Source organism: Chelonia mydas, chromosome 1, assembly GCF_015237465.2.
Source record: "Chelonia mydas isolate rCheMyd1 chromosome 1, rCheMyd1.pri.v2, whole genome shotgun sequence".
NCBI lineage: Eukaryota > Metazoa > Chordata > Testudines > Cheloniidae > Chelonia > Chelonia mydas.
In genome coordinates, this window is record NC_057849.1 from 133,606,966 (window position 1) to 133,620,294 (window position 13,329).

At 42.1% G+C, this 13,329-nt stretch overlaps 1 long non-coding RNA gene across 1 annotated transcript in view; it reads left to right on the top strand.

The window, feature by feature from the left end:
• Positions 1-2,948: 2,948 nt before the first annotated feature.
• LOC122464018 overlaps positions 2,949-13,329 on the top strand; it is a 37,633-nt gene continuing 27,252 nt past the window's right edge. Inside the window, exon 1 of the long non-coding RNA XR_006287849.1 lies at positions 2,949-3,188. This is a non-coding gene — a long non-coding RNA (uncharacterized LOC122464018). The remainder of the gene's footprint in view (positions 3,189-13,329) is intronic.

The following is a 13,329-nucleotide window of genomic DNA, read 5'->3' on the forward strand; positions in this document are numbered from 1 at the left end:
CTTACTTCATTCTTTAGTGAGTGCATTGATGATTTAACGTTTCGCTTGGAAGACCAAGAAATGAATGTTACTTTGCTTGTACCAGAGATGACAAGTTGTCACAGTGTGTGGAACAACAGCAATGGTTCTGCAGAACAAAATCTAAAGCCTGTTAACAAGGCAGAAAGATAGCACAATAAAGGACAATATTGTGCATCTCAATGACATTTAACAAGTATTTTTTTAAGAAAATAGCAAAACCAAGTAAATTTTCTGTTACTGTTTTATTGCCTATGGTACAATTCCTGCAAGGAGCCAGGATCAGACAAAAACCACAAAATTCCATCTCAAAGGATATTCTGAAACCTTGTGTAGAAGAAAACCTTTTTGGAAAGCTGTTGGATTCTGGGTCTGATTCTCCTCTCCCTTACATTAGTGTACACTGTAACTTTAGTGGCGTTAGTCCTGGTGAAAGTGAAGAGAATCAGGCCTTACCATACTCATAGTTAACTTTACGCCCAGGAGTGGTCCCATTGACTACTCACACATGTAAAGTGGAGCATTTGAATATGTTTTTGCAGGATTGGGGTATAAATATGATCACAGGCCAAAGTTTGATTTCATATTTGTCACTTTAACTGAATTCTAGAACTTCTGACTACTGCAGAACAGTGTTTATGACCAGACAACTTCTAGGTTTGACCATGTTATGCCACTTTCTCTTTGTGGAAACTTCACGTGAACATGGTTTTCTTTGCACAAACATTTGGGGAATGGCTGCTGTTCAGAAAACTGTATATGTGAACAAGTGTATATTTTCATGAGCAAAAATTTAGTAATTTCTTGTTCATCATTCTATTCCTTAAAATCAAGGAACAGAAACAACACTGTTACTTAAGTCATCTGCCACAAGCCATGAATAGTCAGTCAGCATCACTTGAAAACACACATTTAAAATTAATCTAACTTGAATAAGTAGATCTTTAACAGATTTAAATTATCCTCTGGCTTTTGATACTTCCAATAGTCCTGAAAGTGAAAGGCCATTCTAACACAAGGTTGCAAAGCCACTAGCCTTAATCCCCCAGAACCGAATGTTGCTAAGTGTCAGTGGGTGTGACTTTGCTGTAGTTCCCCCTGCTGGCTGACTGTAGCACTGCAGGCACTTCCTGCCTCAGTTTCCTCCCTAAGGTTTTCTGTCTCATGGGGTTCATGTGGCTCAGCCCTCCAGCTGGATCCCTTAGTTCAATCCCCTTTCTTAGGTTAAAAGGTCTAAACAAAAGGTTCTTCTGGCCTTTGGGGCTTCCCTGAAGCCCACCCTCTGGGCTCTGCTCCCAGTCTCTTCTGGGTTACTTTTCACTTTCTCCGTCTGAGCTGGGTTGTAAGTTAGCAACCTGTAAGGCCTTAGCTAGCTTCACCCTCAGTTGGCTCCTTTCCCCCAAAATGGTTCAGCAGGACAGCCTTTTCCGGCTGAGGTCCGCCTTATTATGAGAGAGAAGGCAGCATTTATGCTGGTTCCCTTCTCCCTGCTTATCCCCAGTTGGTTGCCCCACCCTGTCTGCAAAGTTCCTGGCCACAGGCCTTGAAAGAGACAGTGATGGGATTTCCTTCCAAGCACCACTTATTCCCAGAACTGCTTCCTCTCTATCAATATCTCCTAGGTTCTTATGCTTATAGATTGGACCTTTCAAAATCTTAAAGTGCCATGCCACATGACTGGAGAAGGAGGGTGCGCTGCTTACTAGGCACCACTACTTTTAAGGGGGCAGACTACCACATCACACTAAGTAAGAGCATAGAGAACACAATGACCTGAATGGTGAAAGAAAATGACCTGTTACTTAAGGGTGAATGAGTGGGTCACCCAGGGACTGATGCTACAAGGGGCTGACAGCCTCCTGTGAGATTCTGAACCTGATTGCCATTAACTAGCGTCACTTCTTTGTACTGCCCTGGCAATGTAAAATAGGCTTTAAGGTGGGTATAAATTACTTGTACATTCACTTTTAGGCCCCTTTAAGGAAGATACAAACCCGGTGTGAATTGAGGGTGCTCAGAGCTTTGTGCAGTCCCAAAGCTAGTTAAACATTTTCTGTGCCCCCCGACCCCCCCAGTTGTTGTTAGACAGAGAGCAACAGACCTGTGCTGTTGCATGCTGTGATAATTGTAAAGGTTTAGTAACTCACTGTGGGGCCAGAAACTTCAGACTGAAGTAAAAACACAGCAATCCTCCCATATAACTATTGCACCTACACAGCAGGGATGCAGTCATATGCACTCAGGTTTCTTCACAAAGATGATGGAAGACAGGTTTTCTCATACTCATGCCACTTCAGTTATTCTCAAATGCAAATATGGATCTCCATAATTCATAACTTAACATTCTTTTAAGGTTTATTTTTTACTCTGTCTTTTGTTTTGTACAACTGTGCCAAGATATGCTGAATGAGTAATTGCAGCAGTGAAGCATACAGTTGGAAAGAAGTAGATTGTGCTTTGACAGTTTTTCGAACAAAATGTCACAGAACCACCAGCATTTAAGTAATTTATTTCCATTTTCAGTTACCACATAAAGAACTTTTCTCAAACAGACTATTTCCCCAAACAAAAAAAAAACTAGAGAAATGAAGCTTATGTTTAGTCATCACTAGGAACTGGCAATCATTTCAGATAAAGTAAGAACTCACTTAAGCATTCATCATAAACACAAATCAGTTTGGTACATAACCATTGTTGAAGTTAAAAAAAAAAATTCTAGTGTTTTCCAGCCCCTCCACTGACAGGGCACACAACTTATAGAAAGAACCTCGCAGTTCCCCTCAGGGGAACCTTTTACAAACACTGTGTAAATCTCACAAGATTTAGAGATGTCCATTTTACAGATGAGAAAGCTGTGGGCGAGAGCAGTTAACTGACTTGCTCAGTGTTATGTGGTCAATCAGTGGCAGAACACAGCTACAAAACACAATAGTTTCTCTCCCCCATCCCTGCTAATCAACCTGCCTAGTTGCAGGTAATGTGGAAAGCCTTACCCTTTAATTACATATAGGTGAGGTTTTAGCTCTGCTGTTCAAAACTTGCAGTGTCCAGGAAGGAAGGGAATGTGCTAAGCTACTTAGGGGAAGTGCTTATGTGTGGTGAAGGTGATGCTGACTGAGACTGGGCCTACTTGGTAGTAATAATTTTGAAAGGGGTCTTGAATTACAAAGGTAAGCTTGTAAGTCAAGGAGGGAGAGGGAAGCGAGCAGCTGGGAAATGGTGGAAAATTAAGCACTCTTTTAAATTAAAATAGCCCATTTTGTGTTGCCCAAAAATCTCTACAGGTGTCTTGGTGCATGTTTGTTTCAGGAGAAAGAAGGAAGAAGATGAAGGGCGTCATCTTCTCTACTCTTTTTTGTATGTTATACCATTTATCATATTTTGGCGAAAATAAACACTACCATTTGGTGCATGTTTCACCATTTTGGATTATTGTTTGTTTCTGATGACCTGGGATTTCCACCATTCTGAATGCCCCTGTACTGTAGAATCCCAGCCTCCAAACGGTTATTGAAACTGAAACTCATTTCCAAATCTTAGGTTTGCCTGTTGCGATTGCTTTGTCCCATTCTCTATTGATTCAAGACTTTTATTTGGAAAAGAGGAAACTATTCATATAACAAACGCCATCCAAAAATAATTTTAGGGGATAAAACAAACACCCAAAATTGCATTGACATTTACAGTTCAGATTAAACTCCCGGTACTGAAGTAGTACATGATACAGTGAGATAATGACAGAGTAACCAGAGAGCAGAGAAAAATCTGTCAGGATGACAGTGGAATAGATTCATAGGTTCTGCCTTGCAAAGCAGTTAATGAGGGTCAGTGGCTCAGCAGGATCTCTATGGGGGAATGCTAATAGCTTCTCCTTTGGGAGGGTACTCAGGAGAGAGACTGGCTGAAGCATTCCTGATATTATACCTGAAGAGAGTCCATTTCCTATTACTTTAAGTTTGAACTCCAGCGGAGAATCAAACATTAGAGAAGGAAAAGGCCTAGTAGGTCACTTTCTAGCCCATTCACCAGGCAGTGCCAGGCTGTTCTCAACAGTAAAATCTTTTTGCATTTACAATTAAGAATTATTATAGAGCTAGGACACTCTTACTACTCAAAGATCTCGTGTTGGTGGCTAAACCACATCTCCCCCAATTGTGCTGGCTAATCTCTGTGCTGTTGTTCCATTAAAAACCTTGTGGTTCTTCACTGTCTTGCACTCTTGGATAGATAGTTAACTTGTGAAAAGTGGGTGTGAAAATGCTGGCCTTGTGGTAGCATTTCACATCCACTACATATAGGTGTAAATGGCTGCATCAGGTATGTTGGCAATGGAGAATCAGACCCCACATATATCAAGTTTCCATCTGAAGCTGCACAATGGAGGTATAAATCCCTGCTTACCAAGGTTTATAATAGAAATAGTTACAGACCACTGAATAGGTATTGTAATACTTGCTTATAGAATCACAGGGATTTATTGCAACTCTGCAAATACTAACTCGAGCACACCCAGGCAGGACTGTTAGTCCTGCCCCTCTCCCCGTATCAGACACAACAACATACAAGACAACAGTTTAACACTAAGATAAATATACAACACCATCTATTTGGTGGAGGTGTTGTTTCCATTGATCATTATAACTTGTCCCCCTACCCACACACCCAGTTGAATATGAATGTAAACAATAACAACAAGGAGTCCGGTAGCACTTTAAAGACAAACAGATTTATTTGAGCATAAGCTTTCATGGGTAAAAACCCCACTTCTTCAGAATTAAGGTGCCTCCGGACTCCTTGTTGTTAATGTAAACAATAATTCCCATGAATCCATATTAGGTCACTTAATGCCCTCTGAAATGTCGCTGGTGCATTCATGAGCCCAGAAATCATTCTGTAGAATTGAAACAGTCCAGAAGGTGTCACAAAGGCAGTTTTATCTCAATCCTCAGGTTTCACTTTAATCTGATGGTATCTAAATACCAAATTGAAAATTACTAAAATACTTTGCTCCTGACATTTTATCCAGGGTATATACTATGTGGGAAAATGCATAATTCAAGATAGCTGCCCACTTTCCCACACAGCAGACACCCTGTCTGTGAGTTAAGTCTCCTGTAGTCAAAGTATAGCCTCAAGTCTTCAGTGGGCTTTTCACAATTACAGAAGGTGATGTAGATTGATCAGTCAGGCTATCCTCCAGCATGTGATTTAGCTTCTTTGACTGTGACTCAATAAGCCAGGGGAATGCACCGTGGGGGCTGCCTCACGGGACCACTCCCTTGCTTAAGCACAATCCAGTGTTGCACCTGATCATGTCTTCCAACTTCTTAATTATTCCTGGAGAACATATTAGCATGTCGCAAGAGCATCTGTTCTAATTGCTTCCTTTAATTGCCTAATGCGGCTGCTTCTGTCAAGTCAACCCCTATCTCTTTTACTGACTGGGCTGTTTCACGGCTCTTGATCTCTGACCCTTTGAGAAGCTTTGAGACACCAGCTATGTTGAACACTGTTCCCATAGTCTGATTTTTCACAGAGTTGTATTTTTTCATCCAATTTGAAACAGGGTTCTGCTAAACAGCAATCCTGGCTGGATATTGGTAGCTCCAAACACTTCTAAAGGCTCACTGCAGCAGCCCTTTATCCTTAGGGGTATTATTGCTTTACCACAACTTTATTCTGAGCCACCACAAGGAGCAGCTGAAGTGGTAGAGGCACCCCTAAGGCCACAAGAGTTGCCCCCCCCCCCCCCCCCCAGTGTCCACACTTCCTCCTACTCACATCCAGCAGGAGCAGCTGAATATTCTCCAGGGACAAGTGAGTTCTATTAACATCCCAGAAGTTTTTGTGATTCCCTTGGATGAAATCCACTCCTAGGACAACAGAAGTGAAAATATTGGTCACCACAGTAAAAGTCCGTTTAGTATGGAAAGACTCTAAATAGAGAGTTGAATTTCTCCTGTTGTCTGGCTGAGGGTTAATAGTCATCAATTTAAATCCTGCAGTACAAATCTTCTTCCCCTTCAGTACTGGGTGTTCTCCATAGATCAGACTTATTTCAGATCCTGTGTCAAACAGCACTGTGATATTCCAGCCATCGATATCTCCAGACACACAGTAATCAGACAGCTGGGCAGCTCTTCACATGGGCCTTTCTAATAGTTAGAGATAAGTAGGGGCAAGTACATGCACTGTGTCCAGCTGTCGTTTGACTCCATTTTCTATTACCGCTGCTACCATTATCTGCTACATACCTTCCAAGTGCCTCATCTATAAGATAAGATAGCGTGATACTGCAGGACTAGATATAGCGCTCCTGCCAGTAAAAGAGAAAACATTTCCAAGTATTATGATCATAGTTTTCTACTTTTAACTTTTTTTAAAAAACTTTGTTGAAAATGCTGGTTGTAAACAGGTAACAATAACAAGCACTATACCAGCTGGCCGCCTGCCTTTTAGAACCTTCACTGGTATGATTGTAACAGGCATATGTATCACAGCAATAAGAGAGAAATGATATCAGAATGGAGATGATCAAGGCATATCCCTTTCCCTTGTGGCTCAGTTTGTGGTAGATTTAGACTGACTTTAAATTTCAGCCAATGCAGAGGTTCTGGGGACACAGACTTGGAGGAAACTGTTTGCCCAAATAAAGTTTGGCCTAATGGCTACCATTTGTAGTGAAAGTGAGCCTAGACAAGTAAATGAGCAAAGAACACTGTGGGCCAGATTCTCTACTGTCATTTTGGCTTCTTCGGGGCACACTGGTTGCACAAAGGTGGCAGAAAGAAACTAGATCTCCACAGGTGAAGATTTCTTTGGCGTGGGCTGAGAGTAGAGGAAGTTCAAAGGTAGCTTAAAAATAATTAAGTGCCCAGCTTTGGATGAACGGGAGAATCTGGCCTCAGGGCTGTCCCTAGTGGGGTGCGGGGCCTGGGACAAATCAGCCTGTATGGGCCCGCCTTAACATTTTTTGTACAGGTGAAATCTGGGGTGGGGAGGTGACATCAGTGCTGCAGGGTGAGGGACAATGGACAGTCACAGGCTGGCACCTTGTGCTGGGGCAAAGGGGCCCCCTGTGCTGGGTGGGGGTCATGGAAAAGGGAGGAATCCGGGGCAGAAGGGCAATGGATGGGGTCAGCCTGGTGCTGGCATGTTCTGGTGGTGCTAGGATGCTGGCAGCTGGTGCGGTGGTGGGTGATCAAGAACAATAAATACAACACGCGCTTCCCGCCGTTGAGTGCGGGCCCAACCCCTCCTGTCAGTGCCAGGCTCCCCGCTAACTCCCCAGGCCGGCCTGCCTCCCAAACCTCTAACCTCACCCCCTGAGCCATCCTGGCTCCCCAGGCACCCCTAACCCCACTCCATCTGGGCCGGCCTAGCGCCCCCCGCACAACACACACACACTGAAGGGTGGGGCCCCTCAAAGCATGAGGCCTGGAGCAGTCGCCCTGATTCGCCATACCCAAGGGATGGCTCTGTCTGGCCCTTAGTGTCTAGTTACTTAGCACTGCCCTTGCTGATAGCCTTGCTTTAAGCATGAACCTTTGCAACCAGACGTGCTGAAACAACGGGTGCTGGGGGTGTTGCCATACTCCCTAGCTTGAAGTGGTTTCCATTATATACAGGGTTTATAGCTTGGTTCAATGGTTCTCAGCACCCCACTATAAAATTGTTCCAGCACCCCTGTTTGCAGCTTAGTCCGAAAAGGCTACCATGGAAATAAACTACTAGGAGAAATTTCACTTGCAAAATGTTTCAATGTATTTTATTCCTCTCTTTTTTTTTTTTTGAAGGGCTTGACTGTAGCCATGCTCTGTGTATGTGTATGTGTGTGGTGTTTTTTTTCTTCTTCTTTACATTGTTTAAAGTAGGTATGAAAGATTTATTTAATTTTCTTGTTATTCCTGATTTGTCTTTTTTTACCATTAGAAATTCAGGTCTTGTCTACCCTATTTTTCCCTGAAGACTATGGATGACTGAAGAATGAGCAGAATTATAACATTACATGTAGAAAGGAAGTGAAACCTGAGAAATTGAGAGACGAGGGATTTTTAGTGAGATTGCTTAAAACTCTTTGCTTTTTGTGTTTTGTTAACCTCTTACTAACTTAAACCCGTGACAAACAATGAAGGCCTGGGAAAGCTCACACTCCACTCTCTTTTTTTTCCCCAAGGGAATATCCAGGAAAAATAGGTACTTGGTATTTCCAAGGTAAGAAACAAGACGACAAAAAAAAAAACAAAAAACCCAACCAAACAAAAACAAATCTCCCCACACATTCTGGTCATCTTTATGCAAAATTAAGTAGGAAAACAAGGGCACAAATGCAATTTTGTATTTGACCTTTGCAGGTCACCTTTTATATAGATTTACAATCCTGAATGATATGAGGTGAAATACTGAAGGGCATGAAGACCTGTAAAAGAAGTTTAATGTGAATTTAAAAGCCTCTTCCTAACGAAACAATTCTCATTATGGTTACCACTATCACACAGTTACAGTGGGATATAATTTCTCTGCAAATAAATCAGAGCATAGTATATATAAAATGATCACTCCTGCGTTTAATGAGTATTTCCAATGGATCACATCATAGAAAAACATCAGCTGTGCAACATGTTGTGGATAAATTGGGTTGTATGATTTATCTTGCCAGATGTGGGTTAAACTGTAGCTTATGAGCAATGGCCTATTTAACATGCTAAATAGCCATGCTTATTTACAAATAATAATGTTCAGGGTCACCTTTGTTTTTCCTCTTCTGTATGGAGCTTTCTTGGGTTGGATGAATAAATCCTTTGTCATAACCAGGGAATTTTCTTGAGCATAATATGAGAGAGCAGAAGATAGTATGTGAATTCAATTTTGAGGATAATGAGTCTCCACTCCACTTCCCAGAGCTGCCAAGCAGTTTTCCAAATAGAACTATAGTAGAGCATTTTCCTGATCTTTCTGTCCTATGCAGGGATTTTCATTTGAACTTGTTTGCCCTTTGGCAAACGGGCCAGATCATAGTGGAGTTGGCACATGTCCTGGGTGCATTGATAGGCATCAACTGGGCTTTTCTCCCAATGTGTGTCATTTTATTAAAGTCCACAACTAGTGAAGAAGTCATTCAGGGCTTCAGGGGATGCATCTGAGTGTAGGAAGAAATAAAGCATCAGGCTGTTTTTGGAATGCTGATGCACATAGGTGCACACCTGGAAAGCATTGCTCAGGAGGGGGCGTGTGGGGCTAAATCGGCCAGCTCAAATATTTACTCTCTTCTCCAGTCTTGAGAGGCTTTTGTGACAGGGATCAGAGAGAGGCATTCTGGGACAAAGTCTAAGAGTCAGGAGTATGGCCTACATGGGTAGGCATATCCTCCCCCTCATCTATAAGCGTCCCTACAAACAACCCCCCCATGCTGATAATTTGTGCTTGAAGCATGGTAAACTGTGGGAGGGACCTGTGTGTGCAGGCCAGCATATGGGCACACATTAACATTTGTTTTGCAGTATAGATATGGTTGGCTACCAGTTCACATCCTATCAGAACTTAGTCCAATTATGTGGTAATAGAACACTACTCTTGGGCAGCATGCAGGGTCTCTTTCAGAGCTTATTCCAGCAACCTGCACTAGAATGATTTTTTTGTATATGAAACTAAAGATTTGCATTACCTGCTCCTGGCATCCACTATTGGCTCCATTAATTATTTACTGCAGGATACCTCAGCTCTTGCTATGTTAAAAAATTAACGACACCTTTCATTTAGTGCAATCTACATGAGATGTGTTATCATGTGACTGCTGGCAATAAGACAACATATACATCGAGGTGGAGAGTGGTAAGATCTCCCAGGGGATCCTGCCCATCAGTTCCCTGAGGGAGTCAAAGTCTGCTTTTCTGAAGTCCAGGGTCCGTTTTCTGCTGCTCTCCTTTCTTCCCTGTGTCAGGATCCTGAACTTGACCATCTCATGGTCACTGCCTCCCAGGTTCCCATCCACTTTAGCTTTCCCTACTAATTCTTCCCGGTTTGTGAGCAGCAGGTCAAGAAGAGCTCTGCCCCTAGTTGGTTCCTCCAGCACTTGCACCAGGAAATTGTCCCCTACCCTTTCCAAAAACTTCCTGGATTGTCTGTGCACCGCTGTAGTGCTCTCCCAGCAGATATCAGCGTGATTGAAGTCTCCCGTGAGAACCAGGGCCTGCGATCTAGTAACTTCCGTGAGTTGCCGGAAGAAAGCCTCGTCCACCTCATCCCTCTGGTCCGGTGGTCTATAGCAGACTCACACCACGACATCACCCTTGTTGCTCACACTTCTAAACTTAATCCAGAGACGCTCAGGTTTTTCTGCAGTTTCATACTTGAGCTCTGAGCAGTCATACTGCTCCCTTACATACAGTGCAACTCCCCCACCTTTTCTGCCCTGCCTGTCCTTCCTGAACAGTTTATATCCATCCATGACAGTACTCCAGTCATGTGAGTTATCTCACCAAGTCTCTGTTATTCCAATTACATCATAATTCCTTGACTGTGCCAGGATTTCCAGTCTAAACAAACACACTAAACATTAAAACAATGAAGTCAATGATGACAGAAAAATTAAGCTGGTTGGGAATTTTTCAACAAAATAAATTTAATCAGAAAATACCAATTCATAGAAACTGAAACTTTTTTGCCAGAATTGGTCAGTTTAGAAGAATTTCCTGTTTTGATAAAAAAATTCTGAAGAAACGTTTTGAAACTGTCAAAGGTCCCATTTGTCGCCTTCAAAATTAACAATTCCATTTTTCAGTTCAAAACAATGTTGAGATTTAAGTTAATTTCTACTCTAAAAATGTAAAAGCAATTTAAAAGATCAAAATGTTTCATTTTGACTGAGCTGAGCAGAATGTTTTCAGTTCACAAAAATTTGAGACTTTGACCTTTGTCCCAATTTGGGAGGGAAAATTTTCAAAAAAATCTCTCATTCGCATGAGATAGGGAAATATTTTCCAGCCCTTCTCTACAGATAGTATTAAACCAATGTTGGCTCCATGATGAAAACTTTTGCTAGTCAGGAGAAACTGTCACTTTTCCATTTCCAAGAAATAACTAATATTAAGGGCCTGATCATACTCTTCTGATCTATGCCCTGATGGTTGATTCTGTGTGCAGCTTCCCATGCACCCACAACTCTCACACTAGCAGTAAAGGTGAGGGCTATTAGTCTGTGTGGCAGTGGACATCCTATGTGTCTCTCCACAAGTCTAGGGACCTGTGCTAGGAGCAGGAAGTAGTTGGATTGAGGGAGGAGTGGGCAAGCCATGAGGGGAGGGAATTCATGCCTTTCCACTCTTCTCCTCTCCCTGACTACTGTGAAAACCTAATACAACCACAGACTGTATTACACTTCCAGTGCTGCCTCCTCTGCAATGGGAACCCGTGTTTTAAGGGGAATCCCAGCAGCAGCCATGGCTAGGGGAGCACTCTGGCAGGATGGCTCTTCTTAACCCGCACTGTCAGAGAGCTGGGTTAGGGCTCATGTGGAGACACAGGACCTCCTTGTGCATTGCCCTGTTGGCCAAATTATCACTATCTTCTAGAAGGTGGGAACCCCTCCTTCTCCCATCCCTGCAATGGAAGCAGAGGAGAAAATGGTGCAAAGGGGAACTTTCTGGTGTCTTCCTGCCCCTTTCTCAGCTATTAGAGCACTGAGGCACAATTTGGCCTCCAGACATTTTTTTCCTTTCACATCAAGATGGAATAGGTTCATATCGGGGCATGGAATTCAGTGGATCTTCATAGTGGTGGCTCCTCCAAATGTTATTCTGGGAAATTCTGAAAATATAAACAAATAGTTAATGAGATGGTATTCTTGAAAAAAAGTTACTTTCGTGCAGTAGTTTGATAATTTCGTGGACCCAAAAGATGATGTAGGTGATTCTCAGAAGACAAAGGCACATTCCCCACTCGAAAGAACCCCTAACTTTAATATTCGACACGACACAAGTGGGGGTATCCCAGTAGGAAAGGAAGGCTGAAGGTTACGGAAAGATATTGTATACCTATCTTTAAATAGCACTATGTTTTATCTGTAGTGGGCTTGAGAGATGCTTTGTCAATGTGAACATTTCACACAGCAGAATGAAATAAAGACTTTTAATGAATTTCTGCAAAGATATCAAATAAGGAATGGAACATTCCACAAGGAAATGAAGTCACTAGTCACTTTTTTTGCATCTCCTCACATGGAAAACATAAGCAATCTTTAAAGTTAGTACAAACATTGCTCCATTGATTAACAATTATTTGTATTAATGCTGAAATCATATTGCAGTACTGTTCCAGAATCTCCCATCTGAATCCCTGCTTAATGTCACACAGTGTTTCTGACAGGTCTTTTGCAAGAGAGCATCTCTATTTCTTGAAACAATTAAATTTAAATTTGTTTGGTAGCCTGTAAGTCCTCAGCTACATTTCAAACTTATAGAGATGGTGAGAAGAAAATGAGGGTTGTGATTCCTGAGAAATGACAATACTGTAGAGTCAAGCTGTGGGGATAAATACCCTGAATTGCAATCTAAGCCACAAATCCTCTTTCAGGAGCCACGCACAGCCAGGAGAGGTCATGATCCAAACTGACAAGAATGACATTGACAGTGCTGGTTTATAGAGTCTGAGCACATGCATGTTAATTAGAGTCAATCAATGGAAAAGAGGATGCTAGGATGAGGCAAGAGAATCAGGTCAACAAAATCTGATCTGCTAAAACAATCTCTAAAACAATTCTTTTCTGTTTAGGGTAAGCTTCCTGCAAACAGCTCCTCAGCCTGCAGATAGAAAGCATATATTGCAACCAAGAAATTATATAAAAGCAAGCCAATAAATATAAATTAAACACATTTTATATCAATAATTTAATACAGCATGATACTACTCTCTCTGATCTGAAACTCCTTTCAAAATGCAGATACTTGTGGACCAGAATATTGATTACATTTTTTTTTTCAGTTTCAAGCAGGGATTTTTACACCTGAATTCTGTATCAATAATTCCCTAATACAATCCAAATTCAGTGTCTTAGTACCACTCTTGTACAGGGTAAGAACGATACAGATGCATTCGCAATGATGGGATGGGACCATTCTCACCAAGGCTGTGGAGGCAGAGTTTAACAGAGGGGTAATGTGGCTTCTGAGATGAGGTTACCAGAGGGTTCTCCAAATGACACAGATTTTGAAAATGGAAATCAGATTTAGCATCTAACTTCATAATGGAAAAAAAGAACCCCCAGCATCTAGGAAGGGCAACCTCGGTTGGCAGATTTCCCAGGACGGGGAGAAC